We start from the raw sequence: 19,511 nt of genomic DNA, 5'->3' as shown, positions 1-19,511 counted from the left end.
AAGGCTGTGACTTTTTTGAAGAAATATTCCAAAAGTAATTTGAACAGTTCTCTCATTTCTGGTGTTTCTAGATCCCTAGATGGTCTCTGTGAAAGAAAAAATAGGCCAGACAATGTTTTGTCCCTGCAAAGAATTTGTATTGGTGACACTCTGACGGCCCTAATGCGACAGCTATTTATTGCTATTGATTTTTTGTGGAAAATGGACAGAATTGTGTAGCCAAGCCTGATAAAAGGGATATAAGAGGGATTTTTATACCAACTGTGTACCTTGTCAGTCATTTATGCTGGCAGATTGATGGTAAGTCGAATTGTTTTGGAAATCTATCAGCAATTCATGAATCTCAATTAAAAACTTCTATTACAAACCCCATGCAGTGGCAGTACATATTAAATCCCAGTATGTATGCTGTGGCAACCACATATTAAATCACAAACTTCAGTTGCTGAGGCTCATGTGTCTTTCTTGCCACAGTCTTTCCAGTTCTGCTGGGGAGCAGATGCCAACATTAATGACAAAAGGCAAATCCCAAGATTTGCTAAAGCTTTATGTACCTCCTACTCAAAAGGAAACCTGCTTCAGCAGAGAATGTGGCCAAGTGAGTAAAACCAGTTAGTGTCTATTCAACACTGTGATGACTTGAAACATCTGGCGGCCTTGATCAAGAGTTACCTGATAGGAAAAAGTGAAACCTCAAAGCCCTGAGTCTGTGAAGCCTTATTGTTACATGTGTACCACTGAAGCAGTGGTGTGCTTGAGCATGGGGCAGGTCAGTCACCAGGTGTTGTGCCTGTCTGTGATCCCTCGAAGAACTAACAGAGGCTGAGGTGAGCCAACTGTGGTACGTGAGCACTGAGCAGGACACACAAACCAGGAAACTGTTACATGTGGCATTAAAAGACAGGCAGAATGATAATATTAATTATTCAATATATTTCAACATTCAATATTATTTTGGGCCTTGGTATGCTAAGTCATAGTAAGCAGTCTAGATGCAGTTTGAAGAAGGGGAGGTAGAAAAATTTGAGTGAATGATACCACAAGCCTCAGCCTTTGATCATTCTAATTAATGTTAATGGGAAATAAATTAACAGGAAAGCATTAGAGGCAAAGAGTGTCAGATGTGAGTGGTAAGCCATGACATCCTATCTGCTGGATTAACAGAAAGAAGCGGGACTGCAAACAGCAAGGAGGGATATCTGCTGCCCTAAAAAAAAGAGATAATTTCTTATTAGATGTTAGCTATTAAAGGAAGGAATCAACCCCTATCTGAGCTCATGTTCAAGTGAAGATTGCTATCAGCAAATGGCTTTGGAGCTTCCTTAGAGCTCAGGTAAATTCAAGTAAGAATTTTCCCCTGCCTGAGAAGTGGCCTCTTTATCAGTGAGTGATCTTGAAGGTAGGGCTCAGAGCTTCTGGCTGTAATTCTCACTCCTGGGCCTGTTATCAGAAATTTAGTACTGAAGCCTTATAGAAATTCTTTTGTTTTAGCAGTAGCAGATCATCCTTTTTCTACTCTTTTCAATCTACAAGTCTGAGTGCCACGTTTCTGTGGAGGGCATTCCTATACTTTCTTCCTTTCAGCTCATGTTTACAGATCAACAGCTGCAAACAATAGGATCCTGCTTAGCACATATTTAGCATCCAGATAATATAATTAAGTCATTAGAAAAATGCACTGTAGGACTGTGAAAAGTCATTAAAAATGTATTGGGAAGGAACTGGATTGTAGAGGGGATGATCATTGGCTGCACCTCGTGGCTGATCAGTTTCCTGCTCTCATCAGGGTAAGAAATCTGCAGTCCAACTCTGGCACCAGGCTGCAGGCAGGAAGGCAGAGGGAGTTTGGTCCTAGAAAGACGTGGCTTTAGAGCAGGCTCCAGCACAGCTGCCAGTGATGGTGGGGGAGCAGTGCTAATGGTGACCAGGTTCATTGTCACTGGTGGCTGGTAGGGGAGTCAGCCCTGGAAGGGGCATTTTTTACTCAAGCTGGTGAAAAGAAACCATTTCACCTCCTTGGCTGGTACCCAGCAGCCAGAGATGCAAATCCATTGATCCTGTAAGACAAACTTAACCACCCAGCAGTTAAAGTTCTGGGAAGAGATGTGCCATGAGATGTGTGAGGCAGACAGGTTGTGCCTTGCAAAGCTGCAGCCAGACCAGGGGGTCACCAGGCTGGAGCTGCCCTGCCAGCACAAAGAAGGTAAATCTCATTGTGAAATGCAGCCATCAGGTCAGCATCAGTGCTAGGACAGGACCAGTGGATGGGGTGAGAACCTCCAGTGGGTGTGGGAGTGCAGGGGAACTGCTCCAGCATGCCCTGGGAAGCGCTGCAGAAACCCTGCACCTATGGGGATCAAAGCAAGTATTTCCAGCAACTCGGTGCAGCTCAGACCTGGGTAACCTGACCCTGTTTATGTTGTGCTCCATCTGAGCAGGGAAACTAATAGGTTTTTTGGAGGGGCCTGATGTCTGTGTTGGGAGAACAGGGAGCAGGAATTTGACATGAACCACTGAAGCAGTGCTCATCTAAAGGGGCACAGGCTGCATTAAGCTGGGTGCCCCACAAGTGCTTTGGCCTGTCTGCAGCTGTGTGGCACAGCATGGCCACAGCTCACTGACTGCCACCTCTGAGCTGCCCTGCCCAGATGACTGCAGCAGCATGTTCTGTCTCTCTGAAGCAGTGCCCTCAGGTTCACTGAATTTTGAACAACTGGAGAAACTCACACATGCACAGTGGTTGTCGCTGTGGTTCCTGTCATCACAAGGGAAAAATATTAGCATATGAATTTGGGTGAATCCACATCTTGCAAAACAAACAAAAAGGAATGCAAATATATTACATAGAAAGTCTTGTGATTTTAAGTCAATCTGTCCCCTAGGGATCAGGGCCAATGGTATAAATACAGCTAAATTAAGTCTGTGCAGCATTTACTCACTTTTCACTGCATGACCTCAAAATCCAAGCAGTAGATATTCCCACTGGACACCACTCTGGCCACCTGCATGTTGCCATGCTCATGGTGCCAGTGCCTTGTCCACTATAACAGCAATGGCCTCCTGGGGTTTTACCTGTCCTTTTTTCTTTTCTTGTCTTTCCCAACATCTTTCCTTCTCCCAGAATCTGCCTTTATGCCATCCCAAGCATCCAGCCTCAGGCCCAGTGAGCACCTGCGTGTCCTGTCAGCTGCTGACAGTCATGTTTCCTTCCCTTGAAGTGGGGCTAGTTCCTGGCAACATTGAAGATGATTAAAACTCTTCACAAGATCTGTTGATTAATCAGGACAACAGCAACACTGATCAGCAGGAACCAGAACATAGTAAGTATACAGGAGGCCCTAAAAAAATTTTTCCTTAATAAATAACAACCTCTCTTTCATCGTGAAGTCTGGAAGTGTCTCATTCATGACTACTAAGCCAGCAGCTTCCCCTCCAGCCTCCTGGCACAGCAGTCTGTTCACTATGTGAAAACACTCAAAGAGATTTGTCATGAAACCAAGAGAAAGCAATAACCAATCCATGATAAAATAAAGACATTTTTTACAGTGGAACAACCTTCCCAAGAATATGGTAGAGTCCCCATCACTGGAGGTTTTCAAGTTGGGCCAGGGTGCTAGATAGGGTTCCTTTTCCCATAAGAGGTTGGACCAGAAGATCTTTCATGGCTACTTTCAACATGGGCTCTTCTATGATTCTGTAAACAAGTAAATGTGAGGTCCTGAAAATATAAAGCAGGTGATCAGGCTCCACAGGTCTCTGTTACTCTGTTGGTCCTCACCAGCTGTACTTCTGAACCGACTGCAGCCTGGTAAAGTGGGCAATGCCAGCCTCTGCATCCCCTCAGCTGCAATGCCTTGTTTTCCAGGCAGCTGCAGCAGCCACCAGGACTTGGCAGGAGTTGGGAGTTTTGCTGTGTACCAGGACCCCAGCCCAGTGCAGAGCAGCTTCAGGAGCAGAGATGGGGTGATGTCTCTAAGGCTGAAGTCCTCTTCTCTCTCCTTATCATGATATTGGATCCAGGTAGTCTGGCATATTTCTGTATACAGAGAAATCTAATTGAATCAATTATAGCAGTATTTGCATACATTAGAATAACCACTGACACAGAGTGGAGTTACTATTATATAACTGTCCCTCTTTGGAAGGAGCTGTCCATCAGCCACCTACGGTGCTGGCAGGAGGCATTTCCTTGGCAGAGGGGCTCCTGCAACCTGCTCTCCTTGCCATTTGTTTGACAAACAGTATTGTATCAGCCAGGGGACTTTGCTAGCTGTCACTGTGATGACACATATCTGGTCTATCAATAAAAGGGAAATCTCTCTGCATTTATATGTGTATAAATGAAAAAGGTATTTTTTCAGCTACTTCTGAACCTAGCTAAGTTCTGAGCAAAGTGATCTAAATTTTCCCCTAGACATTTTGTCCTGTTTTGTAAACCATGATGGAAACTGTGAGCACTTTCATGTATGACTTTAACCAGAAGTGAGTGCTGAAACAAAATTTATTGCATCATCAGTTATTCACAACCTGTTGCAATGTATGGAAAATTATAAACTCTGTAGCATGGTCAATAACTAGGTGATGTATTCTGAATTAGAAGACTTTTCATAGAATCATAGAATCGTTTAGGTTGGCAGACACCTTCAGCTTCATCAAGTCCAACCAGTAACCCAGCACTGCCGAAGTCACCAGTCAACTGTGTCTCTAAGTGCCATATCTACATGTGATTTAAATGCTTCCAGGGATGGTAACTGCATGGCCTTTCTGGGTGGCCTGTGCCAGAGCCTGACAGCGCTTTTGGTGAAGAAATTTTTTCTAATCTCCAGTCTTAACCTTCCCTGAAACAACTTGAGGCTGTTTCTTCTTGTTACCTGGGAGAAGACACCAGTTCCCAACTTGCTTCAACCTCCTTTCAGTTACTTGTAGAGAACAGTAAGGTCCTCCTAGAGCCTCTTTTTCTCCAGGCTGAGCACCCCCAGCTCCCTCAGCTACTCCTGGTCAGACTTGTGCTCCAGACCCTTCACCAGCTTTTTTGCTGCTCTCTGGACTCACTCCAGCATTTCAATGTTTTTCTTGTAGTGAGGGGCTGGAAGGGATTGGATTAGATACTAGACTTTTCAAACAGTTTAATGCATTTTTTTTTCTTTCAGTAGAAAATGAGCATACAGGATGACAGCCTTAGGAACCTCATGCTAACCTCAGCCCCTGACAATGACATCATCTCCTCTGTGTGCCCAGATGAGGTCAATTCTGCTGATGGAAAAAGAAAACACAAAACAATTTCTGAAACAGAAATTGTGAATACTTTTGACACAGAGATTGCCTGGAATGTTTTAAACACAAGAGAGATACTAAATTTATAGTTATTTTAATTTTTTTCAAGTAATACTATGTATTTGGTATGCAAATACATGTCTCATGAAAAACAAACCATGCTATCAACCTGGGAGGTGCGCTCCTTTATCACAAAAGTGTCCTAACAAACAGGACTGAAGGTCAGAGATAAGGACCAAAACCTGACCCATTAATGCCTACGTGAATATCACAGCTAATGAAAACAGCAGAGCAGCTCCTCAACCTGCAGAAGCCAAGGCTTGGCAGAGACACATCTCTCTGCTGCACCAGAGGAATTTGCTGATTAGACTCCGGGGTCTAATCGGTAAACTGGGTACTGATGGGTCCTTCCAAGAAACTGGGGGTAAATTCATTTGTGACAATCTCTGTGAGAAAAGCAAAGCAGCCCCTGTTCTCAACCTCATTAGGAATAAAACTTGTAATGGGAAAATAATAGGAAAGGTGGTGAGATACTGTCAAAGCCCTGTCAAGGCAAAAGCCAAATGTCATTTCTTAGGCAATGCTGCTGTATTAAACAGGCTCTGTATCAGAGTGCATTATGCAAAGAAGGGGTGAGATGGACAGTTTGACAGTAACTCAGTTACTTCAGACAGGCAGATCACTGCCCAGTTTTTCTGGAGAAAAGTATTTTGCTAATTGATAGGAAATGCCAGTAAGTGAACCTCTGAATCACAGACCAAACTCAAAACTTCAATTGAAGGCATCTACCAGTTACACTGAATGACTGTGGTGGGCAGCGTTCTCCAGGGGTTGCTTGGGGCTGCTGTGGGAGGGAGAGGGTGAGGGGCATAGGTAAGAGAGGTTTTAAACCAAGGCTCTTTTCTTCTTTCTCGAGACATATGGGGATTAAAGACAGAAGACACAGTGATGCTTTCACATTCTCATTTAGGACAAGACCAGTTTGGTGCAGCCCTAACCATTTCCCAGCAGTGGATTGCACATATGTGTAATATATAACATGCTCAGTATGCTTTCTGGAGACTTTATCAGCACAGAAAAGGACTTACAACACAATCAAGTTTGGAAAGTATGTGAGAAACCATTTTAAACCCAAGAGGAAGGGCATCAGAGGACATACTGAAGTGAATTCAACCACAGCATTCTTCAAAATGTGTTCTGGGCTCCATTGTGCCTGCAAACAGAGGATCACACTTCTGCAGAGTGAGAATATTCCCAGCCAGACATTCGGAGTCTGCTGCAAGCTCTGAGACGCAGAGCTGGATCATTCATCCACTGAGCTTCCTCTGTTTGTATAAAAAACTCCAAAACCCAACCTGTATCAGACATCAATAGATAAGTACAGGTGGCTTTATTAATTATGACCTGTTAAAAATAAGCAGCTTTTAAAAACAAAGCCATTATTTGGAGAGTGCAGGGATAGCCCTTCAGAAACAAATTGTTCTAGCCTTTGCTCCCCTTGAAGGAAGGTGTCTGGCAGCTCCCTGCACCTGGCATCCCACAGCCCCCTCTCTGGAGAACATGGTGCTGCAGAGATACAGAAGCTCTTACAGCAGCCATTGCTTCCCTCCCAGATAAGGATGACTAATAACTCACTCAGCAGGTCCCTCTATTTTGGAAGTGCCATTTTTAAAGGCTTACAATTAGTCAAGTCTGATGAAGGAAAATACTGTTTCTCTGGGAGTGGCAACCAGCTGAGAAAGCTGGTGGCCCCAGATGAATGAATTAATCCTCATCAGCCTGTCCCCAGAGCAGGAAACCAGCAGAGGTCACCAGGCTCTGAACAACAGCCCACTTTTCCCAGAGAATCAACTACTGTGCACTGGTACCCAGGGCACTTTTAGGGAATGGGTCCCCTTCCATCCACCAGTGTAAAATCCTGGCATGACTAACCTGCCTGCGAGACTACCCAGACTGCTAAGCCCTAATGTGAGATTGTTTACCGGGTCCCTTGGTCTGATTTTTACTGAAAGCTAAACCTACCATCCAGCTGGATGGGCAGGGAGAAGGAATGTCAACTGGAGGAATGTCAGCTGTCAGCAGCCAGAGTGCTTTCAGCAGAAGGGAGGGCAAAAGCATCCTCACCCCAGCACCTGCTGCTGGAGCCACCTGGCTCTAAAGAGAGCCAGTGCCGGAGCTGTTGTCACTGATATTTCCCCAAAGGTGTGGCCCATCCAGCATGGCTGGTCTTGGTGCCTTCAGCTGCTGTTCTCCAGCACTGCTGCTAATGCACATGATAGAGGAAGTAGAAGCACCTGGAGAAATCCCAGCAGCAAAGGCCAGGGCTGGGGATGCCTTTCAGAAGGAAAGCAGTGCCTTTCCTGTCGCTGCAGAGAGCTTTTCTGCAAGCAAAGCCCTCAGGGAAGCAACACCAAAATCTAGAGGCAGAAAAGCAAAGTGGGTTTGGCAACCATAAGGCAGTGTCTCATGCATCTGGAGAGGGCAGCAGGAGGGTTTGGCTGCAGGAGAGATACCGAGGGGCCTCGGCTCCCCCGCTGCACCGATCCAGGCACAGCCACTGCCGAACAAGGAGAGACAGGAGCAAGCACACAGTTCCCTGCGGGTCAGCAAAGGGAAACAACAGTCAGATTAAACCCCGCAGACTTCAGTCAGCACCCGCTGCTTACGCCAAGAATTTCAGGCTGCAGATAGAGGTTGTATAGATGTTTACATGCAGCATTTTAAATCAGTTCCTGTGACTCATCATAATACAAATATTTTTCTAGATGAATGTAGGCATATAAAGATTACCTCCAGAACAGCAGCCACATTTAACTACTGCCATGTTGTAAATATCAATAATTAAATAGTAACCATACTGAACATCACAAGAGAAGACAGCAGACTATACTGATGCTGAGAGAAAAGGTTATTTTTCTCCAATAGCTCTGAGAATGTCTTAGAAAACCATCTCATGAGAGTGAATGTTTTCCATAATCTCACTAGCAACCCCTCAGCTTTCGAACACAAACAATATAGAAGATTAAACCAACTGTAATTTTTAAAATTCCATTAAGATAAAAAACCTTATGAAATGGCACTTTCATTCTGCACGTACATGATCTCTCCTGATTTACCCAGCCACATTTCCTACCCAAAAAACCTTCATCTGCCAGCCCCACAAAGGCAGTAGCACAAGAGGAGAGCAGCAGATTCTGTCTGCCCTTTGCATCATCAGGAAAACTGAATGCTGCCTTCTACCTTTCAGCTACTGATGTGCACATACTGCAAAAAGCCAGCCTGGCTTTCCAGAATACAGGTGATGTTTAAAAGGACTGCAGTGAAAAAATGTCAGTTGTAAGCTGAGCAAATAGTCTATGGTGTTTATTAAAAAGATAACAGGCCACCCTACAATTGGTAGCTTCAGTTACAGCTCTAATACTGCTTGTTTTACAGAACAGAAGGGGAATTGGGAAATGGTACTGCAACACAAAACCAGGCAGGCCACCATTTAAAGGCAGATTAGGTAACTACGTTATGATCTGCATGAAATGAGCTGCTAATATCACCCCACTTTGGAGGCAGTAGATAATCCCATTAGAAAAATCTCCATCAGAGCTATCATTTTTCTTACCGGAGGCAATTTAGCCCCAAACCTCCATCTGTTCCCAGAAATGGTTCTTCTGTGCAGCCCATGGACAGACAGGAGTGTGGATGCCCAGTCTGCACTCCTCAAGTGCCACACCCATTCCACTTCACAGGCAGGCACAGGAATTCCTGGAGTCTCAGGACCAGCACTTCTAACCATGCGGCAGCCCTTTTGGTAGAAGAGCTGCACCAGCATGTGCTGACATGGCACTGCATGTGATTACAACCATGTTGGTAATGGTTATAAGACCAGACATGGTCTTACTCCAGGATGAAGGGGTTTTTTTTGGGTTTTTTTTTTTTTTGTTTTGGTTTTTTTTTTGTTGTTGTTGTTGGTTTTTTTTTTTTTTTACCACTGTGGATTAGAAATCAAAAATCCCCTTATTCTAGAAGTGGGGTTTCCCCATGGGGATTTATTTCTCTGTATCCATATTGGCTTACATGTACTAGAATAAAAATATTAGTGACTGATAAATATCCCTAAGCTGTTTGGAAGTATAATGTAAACAAAAAAGCTTGGGTAAAAGGGAGGGAAAGGATTGGAGGGAGAAGAGGCAAAGGGCTGGTCTCTTTCACTGCTCTCCAAACAAAGAAATCTTGGAGCTGTGTATTTAAAGTAAGATTTTCATGGGATGCAGACATCCCTTTCACATATGCTTTATCAATTCCAGGAAAGCTGATGAGACTCTCCTTCTGAGAAAGCAGGTGGCTCTGCTCCATCCAGCTCTTTGAAATCACCTAATGAGATCATTTCATCCAAGAGACAACTGAAGAGCCCACACTGCACAGCAGCCACTGTGCAGCAGAGCAGTTGGAGAGTGAAGGGCATTCAAGGTTTCAAAACCACATCCTCCCTCATCTCGATATAATCAGATCAGTGCTGAGGTGGTGTCTGCAACAGCCCTTGTCAGCTATGAAGACAGAACGACCAGTCTGTCAGTCGGCAGCCGGTGGTGAAATGGGGAGCACTGCAGTCCTGGAGAGAAAGTAATGAACCTTCATTTCCACTGCTGTCTGCTCTGTGATAGATAAAAACGAGACTTCACTGCCGAGTTTGCCAGGTGCGAAATTCAGGTTCCTTTAAGGAGGAAATCTGGGAAATGCCTATGAATGCTGTCAGCTGTGAGTGCACAGCATCAACCCTGGCAGTGCCCCTCTTGTCCAACAGTAACAACTGAGCAAGTATAGAATCATGGAATTATTTAGGCTGGAAAAAACCTTTAAGATCATCAAGTCCAAGTGTTAAACCTAACACTGCCAAACCCAACATTAAAGCATGTCCCTAAGTGCCAGATCTACACATCTTTTAAATACCTCACTGTGCTCTGGAAGTGTAAAAGGCAAGTGGAGACCTCACTCTAAATGCTCTTAAAATTCATGTAATGTCATACAGCAAATGCCATCCCTATAGTGTCAGGAGATCTGTTCTTTCAGACACAAAACTTTTTATGCCGTTAAAGGAACAGTCTGCCTATTTTCTCAGTCTGGCAGCATTTCTCCAGTACATCTCTGTATTGAAAGCAGCATGGCTAGCAGGTCGAGGCACTTGTTTCTGCCCCTCTACTCTGCTCTATAGTGCACCATTCAGAGCACTGAATCCACCTCTGGGATTCCCAGCATAGGAAGGATATTGACCTGTTGGAGCAAGTCCAGATGAGGGCCACTGCTTGACCATAAGGCTGGAGCACCTCTGCTATGAGGAAAGGCTGGGAGAATTGGGATTGTTCAGCCTGGAGAAGAGAAGGCTCTGGAGTGACCTCATTGTGGCCTTCCAGTACCTGAAGGGAGCCTACAAGAAAGACGGAGAAAGAATTCTTACAAAAGCATGTAGCGACAGGACAAGGGGCAATGACTTCCAACTAAAAGAGACTAGGCCTAAATTAGATAGTAGAAAGAAATCCTTTTCTGTGAGATTTGAGAGGCACTAAAGAGGTTGCCTAGAGTAAATGGGATGTCCCATCCCTGGATGTGTTCAAGGGCAAGTTGAACAGGGCTCTGAGCAACCTGGTTTTGTGGAAGGTGTCCCTGACCACAGCAGGGGGTTTGGAACTTGATGATCTTTGGGTCCCTTCCAATACAAACCATGCTATGATTCTATGGTCTCCCTGGCTCATGGGAAGTCAGTTGGAGTTCAAATTCTTTTCCTAGTTTGTCACATCCTGCTCAGAAGACAGTGTCATTGCTGGTAAAACAAATTCAAAATTCATGTACTAGATTTACAGCCTTTCATTGGTGTCAGGTTTTGGCGGGGCAGGAGATGGGAGAAAGGTCTTCTGTTGTTACTCATCAATAGATGACTTAGGACATAAGCAGAGCTCTTGACATATCCCTCTTATATCTCCTCAGATTTACAGCAGGACTATAGGGTTTGGTGAGCTGATTTCTGCCAGCAGCTATTGCTTTTCCTGGCTGTCCACAAGTGATTATCCAGGGCGGAGGAGTTTGAGGTGGGAAGTGCATCCCTCAGGCACTGCTGAGCATATTTAAAGCATGAGATACTGGTTTCAATAGAGGGTGCTTTATACAGTAGCTGCTTCCTACTGAGCCACAAAACACCAAGCTAACACAAATACCAACTGTCTAAGTATGAGTTTAGGTTGCTGTGCTGCAATAAGATATTAATTTACTTGGTTTTGATGAGGACAATGATTTTTCTAGTTATACAGACAGTGTAGGATTTACACTCACTTGAGGATAAGTGAGTTTAGAAATGCTAGTAACTGGGGGAGCAGAGAGGGAAAGTTCTTGAAGGTAGAGAACAATGGAGACCTAGAACAACCAGCCAGGTCACTAAGTCTCATCTCCTGCTGTCCCCACAGCCCAGATGGTGTCATCCCTTCCAGATGTGAGCCCCTTTGGCAAAATAGCAAAGCATTTGCTTTGTGAAAAATCTTAGAAAGCTTATTGCAAAATCTCACTGTCTGGGGGTTAGAAGGTTTCTGACTGAAATGTATTCTGTGTATGACCAGTCTGAATGCCAGTTTGTGGGCTGGTACTGCTCTTTCAATAGATATGTCTCTTCTTTCTCAGTGTTTTCCCTTTGATGTATCAGCAGACAGGGACAGTGGTTAGCTGGACTTGACATATCCCTGAGATTTGCTAACAGAGCTCTGCAAGGAGCTGTCTGTCTATGTAGACATCTGTCAAATGGCAGAGCATCCTTGCTCTCCTGTCCACGATGATGGGACAAAATCTGTGTCTCCCTGATGAAATTGCCCCAATGGGGAAAGAGAGCAGGTGCCAGAAGAGGGTCAGGATAGGCATATGAGCCTTCACTATGTCTGAGGCACTTTCCTTCTGCCCATCACTCAAGTTAATGGTGAGAAACAAGTGTGTTTTCTATTATGATTTCTTGTTGTCATTGTCATCTAAAAAATATGCTGTGTTTACAAGAGATTCATACAAATAGTTCATTAACATGCTTTAAACATCACTGCATATTGTCCGAGTATGAAGAAATAATATCAGGGCTCTTTTTTGATCAGGATTTTCTCTTGTGGGACATCTACTCTTTATTTTGGTCCTACATAGAATCCATCCCAACTAAAACCCTTCAGGAACAGCACCTGAGCTATCTTTAAAGGGATATAGTGATTCTATTCTTGAATCCTGTCCCCATTTCATTGTGGGGAGTATCCCGCTGTGGCAAGCAGGCAGGTGCTAAAGGGCACCCTGGCTGGAGAGGCACTAAGGGCTGGCACAAGTTTTTGTTGTTCCTGTTCTGCAAAGTTCCCAAAGGCTCAAGGACATTCTTTAAATTCCTTTCTCCCAGCACAGTTGTTTGATAACCCATAAATAGCTCCTTTTCAAACACAATGCTGAAAGCCCCAAGTGATGAGCCAAGAGTGAAAATGTTTCAGTATTTAAACACTTTATTGAACTTGCGGAGGCCAAAAGCTTCAGTGCTCTGTTCAGATTTAAAATAAAAAACAAAGCCAAAGTTATATTCAAGGAAGGCTATTTCATTCCCAAAGTTTCCGTAAGACAGGGTTGTTTTCCTTCAGTCATTACAAATATATCTAGAGAGCACAAAAGGTCGTGAAAATAGCAAGACTGAATTGAGCTGAGAAGCTCTATGTGCTTTCATGAAGTTGTCTTGGAGATTATGGCCAGGGTCCTTACATTCAGATACCTAAATACAGAACTGTGCATACTGACCATGGTAGAATTGCCAGGAGCCTTTATGTTGTGAGCTGGAATATGATCAACAATTTCTAAAAAAAATTTTGTGATGTCTAATTTTGGGCAATAAAAATCAAATCCAAGCAAGCACAAGCTTCTTATGGAAATAATCAGATTTATTTTCTGTCAAGTGTCATTCATGGGATTGCTTTCTTCTATGGCTGTAAAGGCACGACGAGGGACCACTGACCCTGAGTGTTCTTAATATTCATATCATAAAATATTACCTTATAAATATCATACCAAGACATTGAATAATAACGTGGCTATCCCACTCTGTTAATTCAGTATCTCTTCCTAGCAAAATGAAGTCAATTTTTTGACTTAAAGGCAAAGCATTGCTTTTGGAGAAAGCACTTTCCAAAGGGAAAGAAAAATGTTTTGTCCTGAAGGCTCTCCACCTGTGCCAGTATGCATTAACTGCCCAGCACAAGTCCTGCCATGGTCACAGGGATGCCCTTCTGCTGTGCATGCCTGTGCAATGCTGTGCTTCTGAACTCCCTGCCACTAATTAGCATTATTAGCAGTAATTTGATGTCACTAGATGGTAATCCATGGACAAAAACAGAGTAAATTACCTGTTATCAATTTGCGTGTGCAACTTAGAAATGCTGGCTGGTCATTTTATCCTGCCAAAACTAAGCCCTCTGTAACACAATTAACATTTCACATTAAATGCCCCTGAGTATCAGGGATGTTTATTTACCTCCTATTCTAGCCTTACTCTGAAGCATGTATTTACCTTTTCACCTGGGAGTATTCCTTTTAAATGACACAAGCTGTTTGTTTAGTTTCAGTACTGGCTAAATCACCACAGGAGACAAGGAGAAACACCTTCCCCTTCCCTGCTCTCTGCATCCCATCTATCCTGGACTAAGAGACTGAAGATATATTGCACTCATTTTGGTGATAGCTGCTATACATATTAAGAGGCCTGTGAGACTAGGAATATCCAGCAGAAAGCAGCCATGATAATAAGTCATGATAAAAGTTTTAGAAATGCCTCACAGCTTTTCAGCTAATATGTCTTTGGTGAGGATATAATCATGAAGAGCAGTAAACTCATTTCCAGACTGGTCTCTCTCACATAACTGTCTTGAACTGATAGGTGGTGGTTGAAGGTGCAATTAAGTCTTGTGATTGTTTGGCTCTCTGTCTCCAGGTATGGTATTAACCTCTGCAGTCCACTGAAATGCAGCCTGGGAATTCACTGATGGCACGTTCCCACCCTCACTTTGCAGAAAAAAAAATCATCTGGCATCCCTGCTCAGGATACTGCCATCACTCCCAGAGGCTTGTGCCTCCCTGAGGTCTCTGCTCCCACTTGCCCTAGCAGGGCTGTGCAGTCACAGACTGACATGCAGGAGCTTGTTATTCTCCTGGTCTGGTTCTGTCTGCTGGTTCTCCCCTAATAAAATGACTTCTTGGTTTAATATATAGTCTATTGAGTTTTCATCCAGTTTTAGGAAATTATATTTGTTTTTCAGCTTGATCTGTATCTCTGAGAATTTGACCAGTTTCTCAGTTCAAATGCAAGACCAAACATTATGATAAATTTCTTCCTTCTGTGGGGTGTAGATTCAACTTTTTCCAAACATCTCTCTACTTTTAGTAGAAGATTTTTTATCATTCACTCACACATCATTAAGGATACAAAGATGGGCAGGAGCTGTGAAAGATGTGACCATTAAATATTTGAGAAAGACCTTAAGCTGGTACATACGGCATTTCTCCAGCTGGACAGAGTGCTGCCGCTGTAGACCAGCTGAGCAACCAAGCCGCATGGTGCCTGAACCATGGGGACCTGGCACTGTGTGTTGTCACAGGGGCTGGAGAGTGCCTGTGTATCACAGGGACAGGCTGGAAAGGGCAGCGATAGAGACATCCCTAGCCACACAAATCTGGAGTTTAGACAAACCCAAGTTCCCCCACTTTGAAGGAATGCCAAGAACTACTTCTAACACAGAAAAAATGGGCACATTTTTATGCCCTTTGCAACATTAAGCCTGTAAACATGAGAAAACTGCAGGTCCTTTTTTAAGCAAGAGGACAGACAAACTCCAAAAAGACTACCAGGTACTTCCCTGTTGCTGAACTGTGTTTCTTAGGAGGTGGCCCTCTGGCAGTGCTGGGATCTCCCAAGTAGCTTTATGGTTTCACATGTTCCTAGGCAAGGTAAATGAGAGGGAGGTTGGTTGTGAATGTGTAACTCCTTCTACCTCCTTCTCCCAGGCAGCATCTGCTGATACTCAAACTTAGTAGTCAAACATGAATTCAGATTAATTTATAAATTATACTAAAAGTTATCCTAAGGAGTTGAAGATAAAAGATATATTTTCCTTTCATTTGGGATAAAATGTAATACAAACCAATCTCACCTTCAGAAGACTGGCTCTAGTAGAGCAGTCAGCAGTAGACTAGGTTTACAGATATGCTGGCAACTGTTTGACTACCAGTCAGGAAAGGGAATCCCCTCTAGACCAGTGTGGAAATGATGGGTGAAGAGAGAGATCTTTGCAGATATTAATAGCTCATTTGAAAATTTTTACTCAAATCTACTCACTTCAAAAGCTCAGCTTGGGGACCAAGAGAGATATTTTTCAACAAAACATTAGTCTCAATTAACAAAATGTAACCAAGATAAATGAGCTGAAAAAAACAGAAGCAGATAAAACCAGTGAGGCCATTAAGTCTATAAAAGGAAGATGCTGAAACTTGGAAGGTATTTGAATACAATCCTGCAAGTATTCCAAGGCAGGGTCAGAAAGGGATAACAAGGCAGTCCCAGGCCAGAGATGCTGAGTGGCCAGACGGTGTTAACACAGTTAAACAGCAGCACAGCCCACAGCAAACAGTGTGCACTAAAGTGGGGAAGAATTTTAATGAGCAATTTAACTCTCATACTTGCTATGAAAAAAGGACTTGGCATTGTTCCCAATGACAGTGCCCTCCAGATTAGAGACTAAATGACAGCATCCTCATGGGAGGATGAAAAGAGGTAGCAATAGAGTGTCTTTCTTTTTTTCTTTGATCCTGATGTACAAATAGCAACATGTGTGCATGCATAAGAGCAACGTTGGAGTATAACAAGCAAGCTGAAGAATAAAATAAAATTTAAAAAAATAAAAAATAATTGAAAGTAGTGGACTAAAATAGAACCACATTAAAGTACGTTAGATGATTTCAAGGCATTAATCCAAAGTTTTATGAACATTTATAGCAGGCTGTGCACTCTTAGGTAAACAGTAACTTATTTGGCAAGTAGAGCCCCTTTAACAGACGATTTTCTGATGTCTTCAGCAGGACCAACACCCCAGTTCTCTCAGACGAGGCAGATGTACCAAAGCAAGTAACATCACGTAGGATGACAGGTTCTGCCCTCCAAAACATCACGGAGGAACCGGCATACGCAGTGAAGGCAAAAGCAACGAAACGCTCTTTAGGCATCAGGAGGCACCAAAAAGCTCAGCTGTTCTCTGCAGAATACCCGCAATATGTTATCAGCGCAGGTAAATGAGCCCGATGCCGTGGCACGGCAGGCGGGACGGGGCGCGGCAGAGGGCTGCTGGGGGTGCCGTTCTGTCCGGAGCACCGGCAGCGACCGGAGCGTGCCCCGGGCCCGGCCCGCGCTCCGTGCCGCGCTCCCGGCCGGCCCAGCCCCGGCCCGGGGCTCCAGGGCTCTCTTTGCTCCCCGAGCGCAGCCCAGGCCGCCTTCATCCTGCCTCGGGCTACGAAAGTATGGTGAGGTAAGTCGGCAAAATGCCCGGAAAAACCTACTAATACTCTTGTAGGGCTGAAAGAGAAAGGTGCCAGTTATTTCTGCAGCTCTGAGCCACGCTGTGCCACGTAAACCCTCCAGGAGAGCAGCATATCGGGCTTTAGGAGCGACTGTGCTGCCACGGGGCTCTGGGCTCGGCCCCTTGTGAGAGAAATTCCCCAGCCAAGCTGCGGAGCCAGGGAAGGCCAGCTTGCTTCATCTGTTACCGCCTCCGCTTCTAAAAGGACAGGCCCTCTCACTGCTGTGCCATTCGCTTCCACTTGATCCTGTTCATTATTTCTAACCAGCTTTTTATAAATCAATGTCCTGCAAAAAACCCTGAAACTGAGCGCAGCGGAAACCTCGGCATGTACAGTGCTCATATCCAGATAAAGAAATGCCCGTTAAACTGTGCATGGGTCTGTGGTTCTGGCTGCTGTTCACATGCAACCCTGAGACTGCACAGCAAGACCACCTAGAGTGTCACCTGGCATTGGACAGACACATTCATCCTTTCAAGCTTCCTATCAAAATCATCAGGAATTGGAACACTTGAAACCAACTCAGTCTTTGATAGTAAAGACTGCAAACTCTTTGTTCCCCCACCAACTTGGGAGCTGTGATATTTTTTTACCAACTGGAGAGGTTATCATAATTTTTTGAATACATAAGGTAAATCTTGTGCTTTTTCTTTTATTTTTCCTCAGGTAGAGTCAAAAACCTTGACTGTTTTCTACATCAGTGGCTTCCCTCAGATTTTTCACTTAAAAATCAGAAAGATTAAATTTTGCCTTGCTAGATTACTTCTATTATTTATTTATGAATTTTCCTGTAAACAAGACTGTGCTTAATGGAAAGTCGTCTCCTATGTTTCTCAAAGAAGAAAGTAGCTGCTGTCTCAGAGGCAGCAGTAATTGCTTGAATGGCAATGAATAATTGCTTGGTAACAGCCAGTGCAGGGCTTTGCTTTTCACTGGAAATCTGTTCCTGACTTAGAGACTAATTAGCTACTGGCAAAGGAAAAGGGAGACTTGCAGAGCTGCTCCTCTGCTCTCATTCCCAGTGATTTGCAAGGTGTTTCCTGACACCTTCCAATCTCTGACCAACCTGATTCCAAAGTCCTCCTTGGAATGTTTGCCTATCTTCTGTGTATCCTTCCTCTGTGACAGAATTTAAGACCACACAGCATTTTCCCTGTCTCTCGAGCAAAATAAACCCCTGAATGCTCAGCTAGCATGGATGAGCTTTCCAGCTGAGCAAAGGGCTTTTTCTTTGGTTGATCAGTGAACTCTACTTCTAGTAAAATATAAGGAGTACTGGATGGGACAAAGAGACCCTGGGGATCCTCTCTCTTCTGTGGGCTGCCCACAGCTCTCCTCAATCAAGGTAGTCATGCCAGGTTAACTTTGCCTTTGAAACTTAAGGAAATCAAGACTTTAGATCAAATCTCTCTCTGCTAGGTTCTAAGACAATCCTCTCTGGAAGAAATGAAGACCCAGCTCATAGGGCTACATAGATGCACATATGCTCAGAGAAGGTATTAGGAGGAAATTTCAGGAGTAACTTTTCTGTGATGATGTAATTAAATACTGTATCATAAAGGGTATATATAGGGAAATTGAGCTAAGGCTGCCTTGGAGGGTATGACTTGGTTATTTTCTAGTAGCTGAATGTTTGACTTTGGAACCGTAGCACTTCTTCAGCTAAGTTTTCATGTGCCACATTAGCAGGGAACTTCAGTAGCTTCAATCACAGACTTGACAAGTATCTCCAGTGACCATGCTCCTTGTTGTCCTTCAGCTTCATTACACAGAGCAAGCATGATGGAGATGGAAAGGGTGAACGAGAATTTTAATTGTTTTGGAAACTATGATGTCCTGTTCATGTTCACATTTAGAGCCACTTCACGGGTAGCTATTTTAGGCTGTGTAAAACAATAATGAAAAGGTTAAGAGGGAATGTCATGGATAATTGTTTTAAAGTTAATAAATATATAATTAATTTTAAGCCTGCATTTTGCAATAATCCAATCTTGCTCCCACTGGACTCCATGGCACTTCTGTGATTCACTTGAAATTTATCAGGTTGCCGAGTTTCAATAAATAAAATCCAACATTTAATTAAACCCTTTTTTCTGAAATTCCAGGGTCATCATTTTTGAAGATGCACAGTAATATTTCTCCCACACAGATGTAGATGCTAATGTTACACAGTCAATCACATAGCCAGGTGATGAACAGAGCTAAAATAATTCACAACTTGCTTAAATAAATGAACTTCAATGAAGTTACAGATTCTATTTACAATGGACAATTTTTAATTTTGCTTATTTACAAGAGAAGTTGCTTCTTCTGTTTGGAAACTGTATTTCTTTCTTTTTTCTTTTTTTTTTTCCTAAATAAAATATTACCTTTTCTATATTATGCACAGTTACCATATCTGTTATTGCCCTCCCTAAATGCCCAAATTAGCCCCAAGACTCTCAGTGGTGCAGGTAAAACCACTCACTGCAGGGAGTGGACCAGGCAGCTGTGGTATTGCAGCCAGGGAAAAGGGTGAAGTGGGCCAGGACAGGATGGGGCAGGCAGGATGGGATGGGGAAGGCAGCTCTGGAAAGCAGGACCCAGAGCCCTGTGCTCATCCTGGGCACAACACCCTCAGCAGGGCAGCC

The 19,511-nt window shown here is 43.7% G+C and overlaps 1 long non-coding RNA gene across 2 annotated transcripts; it reads left to right on the top strand.

The window, feature by feature from the left end:
* The first annotated feature begins 884 nt into the window (after positions 1-884).
* Positions 885-6,383, top strand: LOC137461950 (uncharacterized). 2 transcript variants are annotated; one of them, XR_010993536.1, is made up of 4 exons: positions 885-1,343; positions 2,035-2,203; positions 3,122-4,020; positions 5,151-6,383. It is a non-coding gene; the product is annotated as an uncharacterized lncRNA (long non-coding RNA). The 2 variants fall into 2 exon arrangements; XR_010993535.1 differs by having other exon boundaries at positions 931-1,343; positions 3,122-3,320.
* The last annotated feature ends 13,128 nt before the right edge of the window (positions 6,384-19,511 follow it).

The sequence above is a fragment of the Anomalospiza imberbis genome, chromosome 1, assembly GCF_031753505.1.
Source record: "Anomalospiza imberbis isolate Cuckoo-Finch-1a 21T00152 chromosome 1, ASM3175350v1, whole genome shotgun sequence".
NCBI classification, from domain to species: Eukaryota; Metazoa; Chordata; class Aves; order Passeriformes; family Viduidae; genus Anomalospiza; species Anomalospiza imberbis.
The sequence above is the reverse complement of the archived record's forward strand: the minus strand, read 5'-3'. Positions and strand labels throughout refer to the sequence as shown.